Here is a 17,587-nt window from a genome sequence, read left to right as displayed (position 1 = left end):
CTTTGCATCAGTTTACATAGGTCTTCCCATGTTTTTTCTGAAACCATCCCCTCACATTTCTTTCTTTCTTTCTTTCTTTCTTTCTTTCTTTCTTTCTTTCTTTCTTTCTTTCTTTTTTTTTTTAAGGCAATTGGGGTTAAGTGACTTGCCCAGGGTCACACAGCTAGTGTCAAGTGTTTGGTCTCAGGCCAGATTTGAATGCAGGTCCTCCTGACTTCAGGGCTGGTGATCTATCCACTGTGCCACCTTGCTGCCCCCCCCATCATTTCTTACAGCAAAATAGTACTCCATCACAATCATGTGCCAAAACTTGTTCTGCCATGCTCCAATTGGAAAGTATACCCCTCAATTTCCAATTCTTTACTACCACAAAAAGAGTTGCTATAGATATGTTTGTACATATAGGTCCTTTTCCTTTACCTTTGATCTCTTTGGGGTACAGACCTAATAGTAGTATTGCTGGGTCAAAGGATATACACAGTTTTACAGGTCTTTGGGCATAGTTCTAAATTGTTCTCAAGAATGACTAGATTAGTTTTTGCTTTTGCTTTGTCTGAGATCATGATTGTTACCTGTGCCCTTTTTTTACTTTAGCCGAAACATAACAGATTCAGCTGTTTCAAGTATGACTCTTGTAAATTGGATTCTGATTCTAATCCATTCTGCTATCCACTTCTACTTTGTGGGTGGAATTCATCCCATTCACACTTACAGTTATGATATGTATTTTCCCTCCATCCTATTTTCTTTTGTTTATTCTTCTCTTTCTTTTTATTTTATCTTTCCTCTAAAGTCAGTTTTTGCCTATGACTACTGCCTTCCTTAATCTCCCTCCCTTTTATTACTCCCTAAGAAATATAATAATTTCTTGTCCCCTCCCCCTCCTATTTCCCTCTCGAGTCAGATAGATTTCCATACTCAACTAAATGTGTATATTTTTTCCTCTTTGAACCAATTCCAGTAAGAATGACCTTCAAGCATTGCTTCCCCCACCATTTCCCACTCCACTGCAAAAGCTTTTCCTTGTACGCTTTTTTACATGAGAAAAACTTACCCATTTTGCCTCTCCATTCCCCCTTCTTCCAATGCAATCTTCTTTTTCATTCTTTCACTTTTTTTGGGGGGGAGGGATCATTACAACATAATTGACTCCCACTCTGTCTATGTAGACCCTTAATAATGATGAGTTCTTAGGATTTACAAGTATCACTTTCCCATACAGAAATGTAAATAGTTTAAATATATTAAGTCCTTATGATTTCTCTTTCATGTTCACCTTTTTATGCTTCTTGAGTTTTATGAGTTTTGAGTTTGAATGTCAAATTTTCTATTCAGCTATGTTGTTTTCATCAAGAATGCTTTCCTCTATATCATTAAATATCCATTTCCCTCCTTGATGTATTATACTCAGTTTTGCTGGAGAGGTCATTCTTGGTTATAACACTAGGTCCTTTGCCTTCTGGGCTATCATATTCCAAGCCCTCTGTTCCTTTAACATGGAAGCTGTTAAATCTCGTGTGATTCTGACTATGGCACTACGGTATTACCATTCACTTCTGACTGCTTACAATATTTCTCCTTAACTTGGGAGCTCTGGTATTTGGCTATAATATTCCAGAGTTTTTATTTTGGGATCTCTTTCAATAGGTGATTAGTGGATTCTTTCAATTTCTATTTTGCCCTTTAGATCTAAGATACTGGGGCATTTTTCTTTATTATTTTTTTTTGGGGGGCTAGGCAATGGGGTTAAGTGTCTTGCCCAGAGTCACACAGCTAGCATCATGTGTCTGAGGCCAGATTTGAACTCAGATCCTCCTGACTCCAAGGCCTGGAGCTTTATCCATTGCGCCACATAGCTGCCCCCTCTTTTATGATTTCTTGAAATACGATGTCTAGGCACTTTTTAAAAATCATGACTATTAGGTAGTCCAATAATTTTTAAATGATCTCTCCTTGATTTATTTTCCAGTTTAGTTATTTTCCCAATATTTCACATTTTCTTGTGTCTTTTCATTCTTTGGACTTTGTTTTACTGTTTCTTGATGTCTCATGGAATTGTTAGTTTCCACTTGCCAAATTCTAATTTTTAAGGAATTATTTTCTTCAGTGAGCTTTTGCACCTCTTTTCTATTTTGCCAATTCTACTTTTTTTGGTCTGAAAAATCTTTTTTTTAAAAAAAAACATTTTTATTAAAAATTTTAAATTCCAAATTCTATCCTTCCCTTCTGCCCTGAGACGGTAAACAATCAGATATAGGTTACACATTTGCAATTATGTAAAACACTTCCATATTGGTCATTTTGTGCAAGAAAACTCAAGTGAAAAAAAAAAGAAAAAGAAAGCAGAAAATAGCATGCTTCAGTATGTATTCAATCAATATCAGTTTTTTCTCTGGAGATGGATAGTATGTTTCATCATTATAGTCCTTTAGGATTCTCTTGGATTATTGTATTGCTGAGAACAGGTAAGTCATTCACAATTCATCACCAAACAATACTGCTGTTAACTATGTACAGTGTTCTCCTGGTTCTGTTCACTTCACTACGCATCAGTTCATTTAAGTCTTTCCAGGTTTTTCTGAAATCATCGTGCTTGTCATTTCTTATAGCACAATAATATTCCATTACAATTACATTACACAGTTTGTTTAGCCATTCCCTAATTAATAGGCATCCCTTTGATTTATAGTTCTTAGCTACTACAAAAAAAGCTGCTATAAATATTTTTGCACAAACATGTCCTTTCCCTTTTTTATGGATGTCTCTGGGACATAGATTTAGTAGTGGTATTGCTGAGTCAAAGGGTATGCACAGTTTTATAGCCCTTTGGGCATAATTCCAAATTGCTCTCCAGAATGGTTGAATCAGTTCACAACTCCACTATTATTAGTGCATAAGTGTTCCAGTTTTCCCAAATTCCCACCAACATCTAACATTTTCCTTTTCCATCATATTAGCCATTCGATTCTACTTTTTAAAGAGTTCTTTTCTTCAGTGAATTTTTGTGCCTCTTTTGCCACTAGGTAAATTCTGTTTTTTAAGGTGTTACTTTCTTCAGTACTTTTTTGGTGCCTCCTTTGCCAAGTTGTTGACTCTTTTTTCAAAATTTTCTTTCATCATTCTCATTTATTTTCCCAATTTTCCCTCTATACCACTCTTATCTCTTTCTTTAACTCTTCCAAGAATTCTTGTTGAGCTTGTGTCCAATTTGAGGTTTTGAATGTAGCTGTTTTCACATGGTTGTCTTCTGAGTTTGTGTCTTGAGTTTCCCTCTCACCATATTAACCTTTTAAGGTCAGGCTCCTTTTTTTGTTGTTTGTTCATTTTCCTGGCCAATTTCTTCATTTTGAACATTATGTTAAAGTTGGGGTCTCTTTACCTGGGAGTGGGGAGGTACTGTTCCAAGCTTCAGGCTTTTTCATGCTGTTATTTTTAGAGCTAGTTTTGGGGGGGGGGTCTACAAGTTTTTGGTGCTTTCAAAGTGTGGCAAGCTGGGGAGAGGGGTGATCACTGCTTTCCTGGTCTATGCTCTGGTCTTTACCCATAAAGGGCCTCTCTACCCCTGTAGCCACAAGCACTAGCCCTCCTCTCCACCTTGGAATTGTGACCAAGGCCCTTGTTCCCTTGTGGCCAACCACAAATACTCTTATCTGGCTTGGAACTGTGACCTAGAACTGCCTATGGGCAACAGAGTTGCCAATCAGTGCCAGCTGTCCCAGTGCCAGGAAAGGATCACCATAATCCGACTAGTTGTCCAACCTGCTTAACATCTCTGGGCTGAGAGCTCCCAAAGCTGCTGCTACCACAGTGTGCTGCTACAAGTGTGTGCTCCAAACAGGCCTCCACCTCAGTGTCACAGATGTCTCCTGCCAACCTTTAAAGTTTTCTTAGGCTGGAAAAACATCTCATCCCTAACATTTTGTTGGCTCTGCCAATACAAAATTTGATTAGACATTATTCTGAAGTTCTCTGAAGGAGAATATTGGGAAAGTTCAGCTGGGTTGCTGCCTGTACTCAACATCTTGCCTTCATCCCCCCACTGATAGTTTCAGATGTATACTTCACTCTGCTGACATAACTCTATTCTAATATGGGACAAACAACTACCTCAGAAAAAAGTTTAACTATGTAAATATCTTCAAAAATAGTTGTAGCCAAATGCTAGAGAACTCAAGGGTTCTAAGTATCTAAAACTATGTTGGTAAGCAACACTACTACGATGTTAATATCACTTATCACCAGGGCAATGTTATATTTAAACTATGTATATATTACCACTCTTCAAATGCTGGGCTCATAAAAAATGGTGTTATAAAGACAGGGTAACTTATACAACTAAAGTCAGTGATCATTACAATATTTCACATGCTAAAAAAGTCTATGATAATTCAAACTTTAAAGAAAAAAAATTAAGTTCATGTCCTGGGCTTTCCTCAAGATGGCACAATACGGGGGGCGAAGCCAAGATGGCAGAGTAAAAGCAGAGACTTACTTGAGCTCTTCCCCAAAATACCTGTAAAAAATGGCTATAAAATTTTAGAGGCAGAACCCACAAAAAGACTGAGTAAAACAAATGTCCAGCCCAAGACAACCTAGAAGGTTGACTGGAAAGGTTTACTGCATGAGGCTGGGAGAGGAGCACAGTTCAGCATAGGCTACGCAGCCAAACACCAGGCCTCAGCGAAACTGGAGCAAGCCTCCGGGGACTAAATCACAGGCAGCTGTGGCAGTTTTCAGACTTCTCAACCCACAAATGCCAAAGACAACTTAGAAGTTCACTAGGAAAGGTCTATAGACCTTGGTGAGAGAGGAGCTTGGTCTCAGGCCCAGTGCCAGTGCAGCCCCTGGGCAACAGCTACTTCCTAAGCTCTTGGCCAACAGACAGAGAGGGAATCAAGTGGCTGATCAGAGGGAGATTGCAGGGATCTCTTTGCTGGTGATGAGGCAGGAATCTCTTGCTTTGCCTGTGCTTGGATCTGGGTAATAGTTCTGGGTGGTGGTCCTGGGGCAAGGAGGAGCACTGGCAGGGTGAAGCTTGTAGTGGCAGTGAAGAGAGAATCCTCCTCACAGTTCTAAGGCAGAAAAGCGTGCTTGTGGTCACTGACAGACCAATACACAGGCCAGGAAAGGAGTAAACACCATGCCCTTCATTGTACCACGTTGGAAGAACTGAAAATTTACAGGTTTCTAGAAGTATCTTTGAAAACAGCTGCACAAAACCGCCAAAGCTTGGGGCAGTACATTGTCCACACTGGAAGCAGAACCCTACCTTAACAAAGAGTTTAAAACTCAAGTAATTGGCTGGGAACATGAGCAAACTGTGAAAAAAAAAAGTCAGACCATAAAATCTTACTTTGGTGAAAAAGAAGATCAACACATACAACCAGAAGAAGACAACAAAGTCAAAGGTCCTACATCTAAAACCTCCAAGAAAAATATGAATCAGTCCCAGGCCATGGAAGAGTTCAAAAAGGATTTTGAGAAGAGTTCAAAAAGGATTTTGAGAAGCAAGTAAGAGAAGTAGAGGAAAAACTGGGAAGAAAAATGAAAGTGATGCAAGAAAATCATGAAAAACAAGTCAATAGCTTGCTAAAGGTGACCCAAAAAAATACTGAAGAAAATAACACCTTAAAAAATAGCCAAACCCAAATGGCAAAAGAGGTCCAAAAAGCCAATGAGGAGAAGAATGCCTTAAAAAGCAGAATTGGCCAAATGGAAAAGGAAGTCTAAAATTACTTCCTTAAAAATTAGAATGGAGCAAATAGAAGCTAGTGACTTTATGAGAAATCAAGACATTATAAAACAAAACCAAAAATATGAGAAAAAAAATAGAAGACAATGTGAAATATCTCATTGGAAAAACAACTGACCTAGAAAATAGATCCAGGAGAGATAATTTAAAATTTATTAGACTATCTGAAAGTCATGATCAAAAAAAAGAGCCTAGACATCATCTTTCAAGAAGTTATCAAGGAAAACTGCCCTGATATTCTAGAACCAAAAGGCAAAACAGAAATTGAAAGAATCCAGCCAATTACCTCCTGAAAGAGATCCCCAAAGGAAAACTCCTCAGAATATTGTAGCCAAATTCCAGAGTTCCCAGGTCAAGATGAAATACTGCAAGCAGCCAGAAAGAAACAATTTAAGTATTATGGAAACACAATCAGGATAACACAAGATTTAGCAGCTTCTACATTAAGGGATCAGAGGGCATGGAATATGATATTCTGGAGGTCAAAGGAGCTAGGATTAAAACCAAGAATCAGCTACCCAGCAAAACTGAGTATAATACTTCAGTGGGAAAACAGACATTCAATGAAATAGAGGACTTTCAAGCATTCTTGATAGAAAGACCAGAGCTGAACAGAAAATTCGACTTTCAAATACAAGACTCAAGAGAAGCATGAAAAGGTAAACAGGAAAGAGAAATCAAAAGGAACTTATTAAAGTTGAACTGTTTACATTCCTACATGGAAAGATGATATTTGTAACTCATGAGACCTTTGTCAGCATTAGGGTAGTTGGAGGGGAAAAAATTGTATGTATGTATGTATGTATGTATGTAGATAGATAGATAGATAGTAGATAGATAGATAGATAGACAGACAGATAGATGGCACAGGGTGAGGTGAAGATGAAGGGGTGATATCTGGAGAATAAAATTAAGGGGTGAGAGAGGATTATACTGGGAGAAGGAGAAAGAGAGAGGTAGAATGGGGTAAATTATCTCACATAAAACACACAAGAAAAGGCTTTTACAGTGGAGGGAAAGTGGGAGAAGGTGAGAGTGAATGAGTGAATCTTATTCTCATTGGATTTGGCTTGAGGAAGGAATACCATACACAGTCAATTGGGTATGGAAATCTATCTTACCCTATGAGAAAATAGGGGAGAAGGGGATTAAGAGCAGGGGGATAATGGAGGGGAGGGCAGATTGGGGGAGGGGGTAATCAGAAGCAGGGCATAATCAGAAGCAAACACTTCTGAGGAGGGACAAGGTCAAAAGAGATAATAGAATAAATGGGGGGCAGGTTAGGATGAAGGGAAATATAGTTAATTTTCCACAACATAACTACTATGAAAGTGTTTTGCATGACTACACATATATAACCTATACTGAGTCGCTTGCCTTCTCAATGACGGTAGGTGGGGAGGGAGGAGCAGAGAAAATTTGGAACCCACAGTTTTAAAAACAATTTTAAAAATTATTTTCATATTCAACTGGGAAATAAGATATACAGGCAATAGGGTATAGAAATCTATCCTGCCCTACAGAAAAACAGAAGGAGAAGGGGATGGAAGATAGAAGGGAAGGCAGATTAGGAGAAAGGGTATTCAGAATGCATGCCATCTTGGGAGGGGAGGGGCGAGATGGGGGGAAATTTGGAACTCAAAATCTTGTGAAAGTAAATGCTGAAAACTAAAAATAAATAAATAATAATAATAATAATGATAATGAAAGATGGCACAATATATGGGAACAGTAAGCCCAGTTCTAACAGTTATTACAGCAAGAATATAAAAAGGGTCCAAGCCTGACTAATGATCAAGAAGTTCAAGGAGAAACTATAATAAATATGTTTTTCTATCCAATGTCTGCACAAAGAAATAACTAGATGCTCATGGGTACTAGGGAAAGGGTATAGCCAAGAAAGCCTGGCCTATGAGCATAAGTCATGGAAACCTGCCATCAAGGACCAGGAAAAACCCAGGGGAAGACCTGGAGATAGAAGGCATGTCACTCTCACCCTGCACCAGACTTCCAGCCCACTAGCCTAACCCTTAGGTACTTGAAGACCACAGAGCTCATTATCCAGAGCCCAGAAAATAGAAATCAGGATCAAAAATGCCCTACCATTTCTTGCAAAATTATACAGATGCTGGCCCTATCATGAAGTTACAATTCAGAAAGTAATACTGGAAAAATCACTAACAAAACCCACTAAGAATAAAGAAATATTATAGATCCAGGGATAACCAAAACAGAAATGCTAGAGAAGAGAATAACTCTACAACATTTACAAGCAAAGCTCTTCAGTAAATCACAGATTTGCCACAAATTCTATGGGAATTCCTGGAAGAAATGAATTAAGAATTTATAAATGATATACATTATAAGTTAAATTAGGTCTCTAGAGGAAGCAATGGGAAGGAGAATAGACAGGTTAGTATAGGAGGTACAAAATCTTACTCAATTAACAAGCTCTTTGAAAAATTAGATTGGATGAAATAGAGATCAATGACTCCATCAGACAATAAGAAATACTAGAACAAAACTGAAAGCCTAAAAAAAAAAAAGAAAATTAAGTGTGAGGTATGTCACTGATATCATTATTCCAAATGAATTCTAAATAAACATTGCTTCACTAGGTACATTATTTCAATGTCAGTCAGTCAACAAACATTAAATAAGCATTTACTATATGCAGAGCACTGGGTTTACAAAGAAAGTAAAAAACAGTCCTTGTCCTCAAGAAGCTTACATTTTAAAAAAGAGACATGTGAATAACTAGGCATGAAGGGCTGCAAAGGAACAGAGATAGAAGATGAAGTGTACTGTTCAAGAATAACAAATACACCTGTATGGTTGTATGACAAGAGTCTATGGAGGGGAATAAAGAATAAGAAAACTAGAAGTACAGGAAGTGACCAAGATACGAATAGTCAGTCCATCAATAAACATTTATTAAGTACCTACTACTAAGTGCCAGGCAGTAAGCTAAGCACTGGGGATGCAAAGAGTGACAAAATACAGTCCCTGCCCTTACAGAATACACAATCTAAAGGAGGAAGCAACATGCAAACAACTATGTGCAAAATACATATAAAGGATATATTTGGGAGAAGGATAAGTTTGAAATACTCAAGAAAGAGAAGGCACTAAAATTAAGAATCAAGAAAGGCTTCCTGAAGAAAGTGGGATTTTTGGCTAAGACTTAAAGAAAGTCGGGAGTTAGAGACGAAGAAGGAGAGCATTCTACAAATATGTGACAGCCAGTGAAAATGAACAGAGCTGGGAAATGGAGTGCTTTGTTCCAGGAACAGCAAGGAAATCATTGTCACTAGATTACATTATACGTGCAAGATGGAATGTAAGGTATAAGAAGACTGGAAAAGTGGAAGGAGGGTGGTCCTAATCCACTAGTATGAAATCAGGAGTTGGGGAAGAAAAAAAGACTTTGAGAGCTTTAAATGCCAGAGAGGATTTTATATTTGCTCTTGCGGGACGAGGGAACCACTGAAGTTTACTGAATAAGGAAGTAGGGTGTGCACGGGTTCAGGGCGTTCTTTTTTCTGATTATGGGCAACAGAAATATTCCATGCCTGGAAGCAATGAAGTGAGAATACTAATAATCTTTGTTAGGTCTGAACTCTAGGGCAGCTATTAGGATGGAAGGTAGCTTACTGTGGTATCCCTAAGGGACAGCTTCCAGAGAAGGCTATCAGAGACCATGAGGTTATCCTAGGGTAAATCAGAACAAAACCTACCAGGGAGAAATGGCACTCTCTTTACTGTTTAGTTTATATTCATAGATAAAACATGATGGTTTCAGATATTACGAAGACAGGAAAACTCAAACCTTGGGTTTGTTGTTCCTTTTCTTTTCCTAAATCAGCATCTAAACCTGTTTCCCTAAAGAGTAGGATATGAGCCTAGGGGCTCTGGAAGTCTCAAGCTATGTTTTGTGGGAAGAGGTCTTGCTTGGGGTTATGCCAGGGAGGAGTTCTTTCACTGAATGGGGAACTCCGGGAAATTCTGGGGTGCTGGCAGGCTCTGGTCCCTTGTAGATATACCACAACTTTAGCCAGATCATTCACATAGCCATCTGCCTTCACTTCAGGGTGGTATTCACTTCCTGAGCCCACCTACACTGCTCTCATCCTGAAGTATAAGGCCCCTTCTACATCATTCACATATCATCTGTAATCATGACAGCCTGGTGTGCTTCCATGCCCATTTCCTTTGAGGCTGCCCTGAAGAACTCAAGAGACTAGTTTTCTTACCACTTTAGTGCAAATAACACAGGCATTACTCTGATGCCTTCATGTATGGTCTAGCAGTGGGGAACTGCAACCTCAAGGCCACATGTGGCCCTGTAGGTCCTCAAGTGCAGCCCTTTGACTGAATCCAAACTTCACAGAACAAATTGCCTTAATAAAAGGATTTATTCTGTTAAGACTTGGACTCAGCCAAAAGGCCTCATCCAAGTACCTCCACACCACAGGTTCCTCACCCCTAGAATGTCTTCATGCGTGAGGCCAGCACTGAGCATCAGACTAATGAGAACTCAGAAAGTCACATTCAGATTTTGTCAAGAAAAACCACCCTCTGCATCTGTGATGACAACACAGTTTTGACTTGATGTATTTACTTCACTGAATTCAGAACAGACATAATCATGAAAAAAGCAGATGGGACTGCAGGCCTCACTCCTTCAGAATCTGGCATGCAGCCAGGGAAAGAGATAAGACTTCATTCACCAGCACGTCGAATTCCAAATGCTGAAGCAATCTCAGGAACCTGTCCTGAGACTTCTGGTGGCACAGTGGATAGAGTACCAGCCCTGGGGTCAGGAGGACCTGAGTTCAAATCCAGCTTCAGACACTTGACACTTACTAGCTGTGTGACCCTAGGCAAGTCACTTAACCTCACTGCCTAACCCCCCCCCCCAAAATACAGAACTGCAATCAATGGGGGTCAGTCTCACAGTATAGCGTCTGTATCTATCCTGTTATCATCACACTGGCACAAAAGGGGTGGGAAGAAGATACCCTGGGCTGGGCAATAGCTGAAAAATCACCAGCCTGACTTCCCAATGGCAGTGCAGAAGCATCTGGGAAATAAAATCTGAAGGGGGCAAGGTCATGGTGGCAGATGTGTGGGGTGGGAGAGGCAGGGACTGGAGGAGATTTCTTATTTTTGTTAGAATTTTCAAAAAAGAAACTTTAGTTTTGTCATTTCTATTTTCTTTGTTTTCCAATTTATCTAATTCTGCCTTTTTGTGCCTATTTTATGCTTATTTGTTGATTTCCTAATTTTTAAACTGTTTTTGAAGTTCATTCCTTCTCTTTTCCTATTTTGCTTATTTATGTTCTTTGGGACATACTTTTTCCTCTAAGGACTGCTTTAACTGCATCCCTCTAACTATGCCTAACCTCAAAAGGGCTGCTAAGCCCACTGAAAGAGCACGAGATTCTGAGTCTTGTGTTCCAGTCTTTGGGCTTTATTACTTAATTAACGCTATGTAATTCTGTGGTACAGTAGGAAGAACACTGGCTCTGGACCCACATAACTTGAGTTCAAATCCCATCTCTGACATTTATGACCTGTGTGACCTTGGGTAAGTAACTTCCTCTTTCTGGGCTTCAGTTTCCTCACCTGAAAAATAAGAATATTGGACTAGATAATTTCTAACATTCTTTTCAAATATAAAAATCTATGGTTCTCTGAATATTAAAACTCATACCCCAAACAATTACAAGACAATAAGAAACCTTTCCCCAGCTATAGTTAGGAGGTAAATTATTAGCAAAAAAAAAAAAAAAAGGATAGAGGCAATCACAAAATGTAAAAGAGATCATTTCAATTACATGAAATACAAAAACTTTTCCATGAACAAAACTGAAGGAAGAAAAGAAATAGAATGGGTGAAAATCTTTGTAAATTCATTAATTCAATAAACATTTATTAAGCATCGACCATGTACCAGGCACTGTACTAAGCACTAAGGATACAAAAAGAGACAAAATACAGTCCCTGCCCTTAAGGAGCTTACACGAGGGAGCCAACATGCAAATAAACACATACAAAGCAAGCTATCTACAGAACAGATAGGAAATAATTAACAGAAGGAAAGCACTGGAATTAAAAGGGGTTGAAGAAGGATTCCTGTAGAAGATGAGACTTAAAGGAAGCCAGAGAGGTCAGCAGTCAGAGTGGAGGAGGGAGAACATTCCAGACATAGGCAACTGCCACAGAGAAGACCCTGAGCTGAGAGATGGAGTGTCTTGTTCAGAGAACAGCCAGGCTGTCAATGTCACTGGATCAAAGAGTACATGTTGGGGTGTAAGAAAAGTGGAAAAGTAGGAGGGGGCTAGGTTATCAGGGGCTTTGAATGCCAAACAGAGCATTTTGTATCTTCACCTTAGAGCATGCACACACACACACACACACACACACACACACACACACACAACTAGGTATAGTGACAGGGACTGAAGCTGTAATAATTTAAGGATCTCAGAGATGAGGAAACTAGTTGACACTTTCTGCCTAGATCATTGAACAGTTAACCAACCTGCTAAGAGTTACTCAGAACGTTTCAGAGAAGGGGCCTGAACCCAAGTCTTTGTGACTTCAAAGCCAGCTCTCTATTCACTATGCCGTGTGTGTGTGTGTGTGTGTGTGTGTGTGTGTGTGTGTGTGTGTATGTATGTATGTATTACTTCCCAAAAGGTAAATGGCCAAAGGAGAACAGTAAACAACTGGAGAGCACTGACAACTATTGTTCCTAATAAAAAGCTCAGTACTTGAATCACAATTTTTCTCTTTTCCCCAACTTCTTGCCCTCAAATAGGGGACTTCCAACGTAGAGTACACAATGATTCTCCCTCTAACCACTCAGCTCTCCTTCCCATGACCTATTCCTCTACCCCATCTCAACCACAAACAAAGACGTGGGTGATCTTACCATCACCCACAAATGCGTCACCTCCACATTCAGGAATTCCCAAATTCTCTTATCTAAACATAATCTATTAGTAGTTTTTAACCTTCCCTCTGTCTTCCTTTACAAACCTCTATTCTTCATCCCCACTATGACCTCAAATATTTTGATCCCTCAATGCTCTCCCAAATGCCATCTCCCTTGCACTAGCCACTCTCTCCTCTTTTCTCCATCTTGATCCCTAGGTAAACAGATTCAACTCTATACTATCTTCCTCTTGAATCCTTAGCTTCTTTATTATTTGGCCAATTGCACCCTGCCAAGCTTTAGCCTTGGATCACTCTTGCCATCTGATCTGCTGCCTTTCCTCTTATATATGTGCTGCTGAATAAAGGTGGAAAAAATTATGCAACTGTTCAGACAAGGCCCATTACAAATTTGTCACACAATCTCACTGCCGATAGGCAATCCTTCTATATCTGCCTTATCAACACTATACCACTCTCCAAAGAAGTTCTTCAAGCCTTTCTATCTCTTCTCAAATTTCCTGTGACTTCCCTTCCCCCACTCAGGGGGGAAACATCTTATATTTTACAGAAAATATTCAGGCCATTTGCTGTGAGAACCCCCTTTTTACATCACTCATAAGCCTGTCACTATCTCTGCCTTTGTCCCTGTCCAATACAATGAGGTAGTCATGCTCTTTATGAAGGCTAATCCCTCTCTCTACCTGCTCAAGTAATCCCATTCCATCCTGTCTCCTTAAACAGACTGCCCCTATGTCATCCCTACTCAATCACTTACTTTTAGTCTTTTCCTATCTACTGGCTTACTCCCTAATGTCCACAAACATGCTCAGGTCCTCCCCATCCTGAAGAAACCCTTACTTGTTCCTTCCATTCTTACACAACCCTTTTGCCCTTTGTGGCTAAACTTGAAAATGCTGTTTACAATAAATGCTTCCACTTTCTCTCCTCTCACTCTCTTCTTAAGCTCTTAAAATCTGACTTCCAACCTTATCATTCCACCAAAACTGCTCTCTCCAAAGTTACCAATGATTTCTTAGTTGCCAAATCCAATGGCCATTTCTTAGACCTTTCTTCTCAACCTCTCTGTAGCCTTTGACTCTGCTGATCACCCTTTTCTCCTTGATATTCTCTTGTCTCTAGGTTTTTTTTAATTAATTTATTTTGATTTATCAACAATTATTTCCATAAGCTTTTGATTTTAAATTTTTCTCTCCCTCCCCGCTTACCCCCTCCCCTAAGATGGCATGCAATTTGATACACGCTATACATATACATTCCTATTAAACATATTTTCACATTAATCATGTCGTAAGGAAGAATTAGAACCAACAGAAGGAACCACAAGAAAGAGGAAACAAAACAAAACAGAAGAAAAAAAAAGAACAAAGAGTATGCTTTGATCTGCATCCAAACTCCATAGTTCTTTCTTTGGATGTGGATAGCATTTTCCATCCTAAGACTTTTGGAGATGTTTTAGATCCTTGCACTGCTGAGAAGTGCTGAGTCTATCAAAGTTAGTCATCATATAACGTGGCTATTATTGTGTACAATGTTCTCCTCGTTCTGCTCTCTTCAGTCAGCATCTGTCCACACAATTCTTTCCAGGTTTTTCTGAAGTCCTCTCTCGGTTTTAGGGACAATACTGTCTCCCAGTTTTTATCCTATCAGACTACTGATTCTCAGTCTCCTTTGTTGAATCTTTATTCAGATCACATCTCTATCCAGAGTTGTCATATAGGGTTCAGTCCAGAGCCCTCTTCTTTTCTCTCTACTATTTCAATACAGGATCTCATCAGCTTCCATGGAGTTAATTACCATCTCAATGCTGAGAATTCCCAAATTTGCCTATTCTACCCCAACCTCTCTGCTGACCTCCAATTTCCAACTGTATTTTTAGACATTTCAAATTAGATATCCAGTAGAAATCTTAAATTCTACATGTCCAAAATTGAACTCAACATCTTCCCTCTAAACCCTCTATACCTCCTACTTTCCATATTACTGTAGGGACAATACCATCCTCCCAGTCTCTCTGGCTCACAAGTTATGTATCATCCCTTATTCCTCAATATTTCAAACTCTCTCCTCCCATATCCAATCTATTGCCAAAGCCTGTTGATTTCACTTTCCTAATATTTCTCAAATACACTCCCATTTTCTCCTCTGAACTTCCACCATTCTAGTGCAGGCTCCTATCCCCTCACCCCTGGAGTACTGCAATAGTTTGTGAGTGGGTCTGCCTACCTCAAGTCTCTCCCTACTTCAAACCATTCTCTATTTAGCCACCAAAGCAAGTCCAACCATGTCAATCCCCCCTCCATAAACTTAGAGACTCCCAAGTGTGAGAAGTAAGAAATTATTCTATTTCCATATAAGGAAATTGAGAGGAAAGTAGCTTTGGGTCAGAAATCAGCTGAAACTGGTTGTTTGACTAAAGAAAGAGGTTGGAAGGAGGACAAAGGTTAAGCTTTACTTAGAGTGCACATATTTGAAATTTACCTAGGGGAAGAGGTGGTGGGCTTTGGGGAAGTCTGTGACCTGTGCTGACCTATGACCCATGAAAGTCAGCTAGGAGAGACTTGTGGCAGGGTATAGGGGTATATAAGGATTGCTCTCACTTCTGTACTGTACTGTACTGTGCTGTACTGTACTCTGTGTGCGTGTGAGCAGGCGCGTGAGCGCAGGCACCCGCATCTCAAGTTCCACACACCTGCTTCTTGTGAGAAGCATATTAAAGGTTTCACTGCTTCACTCATCCTGAGTCTAACTTACTGTGCCTATTTGGGCACCAGAGGTTATTTCCAACAGTATGGGGGACCATCTTGGGATGATCGAGACCACCACTGGAGAACAAAATGGGCACCCCTGACGAGTTTGGCAGCTTCCTTATCCCGGCAGTGGACTCTCCCATCTCCGAATGCAGAGAACGGAGAGTCTGACATTTTGGAAAGGTTGAGTGAACCAGTGATTTAAAAAATAAATAAAGGAAGTGAAATGGCCCCCTATGTTAAGTCTGTGCACAGGGCAAGGTGAGGAAAATCAGGATTTAAGTACCACCTTGTTAGAGACCCTGCACAGAGCTAAGAGGGGTTAGAGTCCCCAGGAATAGTATTCCCTCAGGGTTGGGGTTCGAGTCCCTGAGTCCCAGAGGTTAAAGTCCCCAGAATGGGAAGTAAAAAAAGGTACCTGAGAAAGGAGGTTCGAGTCCTCTGGAGTCTTCCAAATAGCCCCCTCAGGGAGGATGATAAAATACTGGGAAGGCATGGAGTCTACCCGGGGTTTCTTTTGACTGGTCAAGGCTAAAGTTAAAATTGTCGGTATACTGTCTTATCGAAACTGTCTTGTCTGTGTGTATGTAAATGCGTCATGTTTGCCAGAAAAACTTCTAAGGAACTTCTAAGATCTGTATGTAATTAGAGAATGAACACTGGGCTTTCAGCTGGAGATTAAGACCAGAATCAAAGAGCAGAGTAAGACTCTCCCAAAAGTTAGTTGGAAGGTGGAATCAGTTAGCAACAGCTTTATACTGATAAGAATCTGGACCAAGCAGCCCAAGATAGCAAGGGCTGAAAGAGAAAAGCTGAGAGTTTGAATTCAGGTTTAATCAGATCCCAGAGCTAAAAGTTTAAATTACTGTCTTTATACTCCTCCCACCAATATATCCGATATCAAGGCAATGTATTTAAAACTGCAGAAATAAGGGTTTTTCTGTCTTTTAATGTGATCACTTTAGGATTTCAGTGATTTGTTTAAATTATAAAAGCTGTTTATGAAGAAGAGTGAGAAGGAATGCAGTTTTCTGGATTTGCAATTCTTATCTCCCTTCAGATTTCAGAACAGGGCAAAGGAAAGCAGCCTGGGTGAGTGAATTTTTTTTTAAATTTTGGAACATGAAGGAAATTGGAGGTAGTTGGGGTAATGTGTTTGAAAGAGTAGGAAATAGGAGTCAAAGTTTTGAGCAAAAATATGAGTAGATAAAAAGAGAAAGAAAAAGAAAAATTATATATGTAGTTTGAGAGTTGGGTGGGAGTAGAGTGTTCTAAGGTGAGCCCATGTGCTCTAAGTTCCCTACCCTCAGATGTTTGTTCTGGGTGACTTTGCCAGCTTCAAGGGGTTTTTAAAAATGTGAGGAAGTTTGATTCTGTTTTGGGTAGAAAAATTGAAAGTGAAAATTTTGTAGCTTGATTTAAAAACCAGTGGAGTTATAAAAGGCCATCTCCCTGTCGGGATAAATCTGTAGGAGGGCTTTGTTAAATCTAGCCTTGCATAAATTTTGGCTACGGCAAAGATATTGGTTATTGTGATTGGTATTACCAAAAAAAAATCTTAAAATGTTTTCTTGGGCCATTCAATTAATTATTGGAACTCTAGAGACTTTCTGCCTGGGGGGAAAACTGACTATGACTGGTTAACTTTGATTCAAATTGCTAAATGCTCCCTTAAGGAAGTAGGAAAGAAAGGGGGAGAGAATTATTTAGAGCAGGAATTACCACGTTTTTTTAAATGAATATATGAATTTGTGGAGAACATTTCCTTTTAAAGGGCCAAGACTGTTGGATTTAAAGCAAACATGTTTTAAATGTTTATCATTAGCAATTATATATTCAGACCTGATTTAAGTTTACTATTCTGTAAAGAAAAAAAAATAATGGTTATTATTGTTGAGGTTTATAGTTGGTAGAGCTGGTTCAGGTGAGAAAGAATTCGCTTAGACCTTCTCTGTAACCATTGGGAGCATTACTGACACAAAAGCAGAGTAGCCCTGGAAAGAGGACTAGGAACTTAAAGAAGGACAGGGCCAGTTTTATGGGGACAGGATGAGGAGGATGGTTGCTTGCAAAATAGTTTTAAAAGTTTTATGGGGGTTAAAGATTAGAGACAGGTCAAGAA

General features: G+C 39.5%; 1 protein-coding gene across 3 annotated transcripts in view; it reads right to left on the bottom strand.

Annotated features, from left to right (window-relative positions):
- The window catches only part of FOXK2 (forkhead box K2), a 121,367-nt gene that overhangs the window by 41,731 nt on the left and 62,049 nt on the right, over positions 1-17,587 (bottom strand). The window lies entirely within an intron of this gene.

This window comes from Phascolarctos cinereus, unplaced genomic scaffold (assembly GCF_003287225.1).
Source record: "Phascolarctos cinereus isolate Bilbo 61053 unplaced genomic scaffold, phaCin_HiC Scaffold_5;HRSCAF=322, whole genome shotgun sequence".
Lineage (NCBI taxonomy): Eukaryota > Metazoa > Chordata > Mammalia > Diprotodontia > Phascolarctidae > Phascolarctos > Phascolarctos cinereus.
This window is presented reverse-complemented; position numbering and strand designations above follow the sequence as displayed.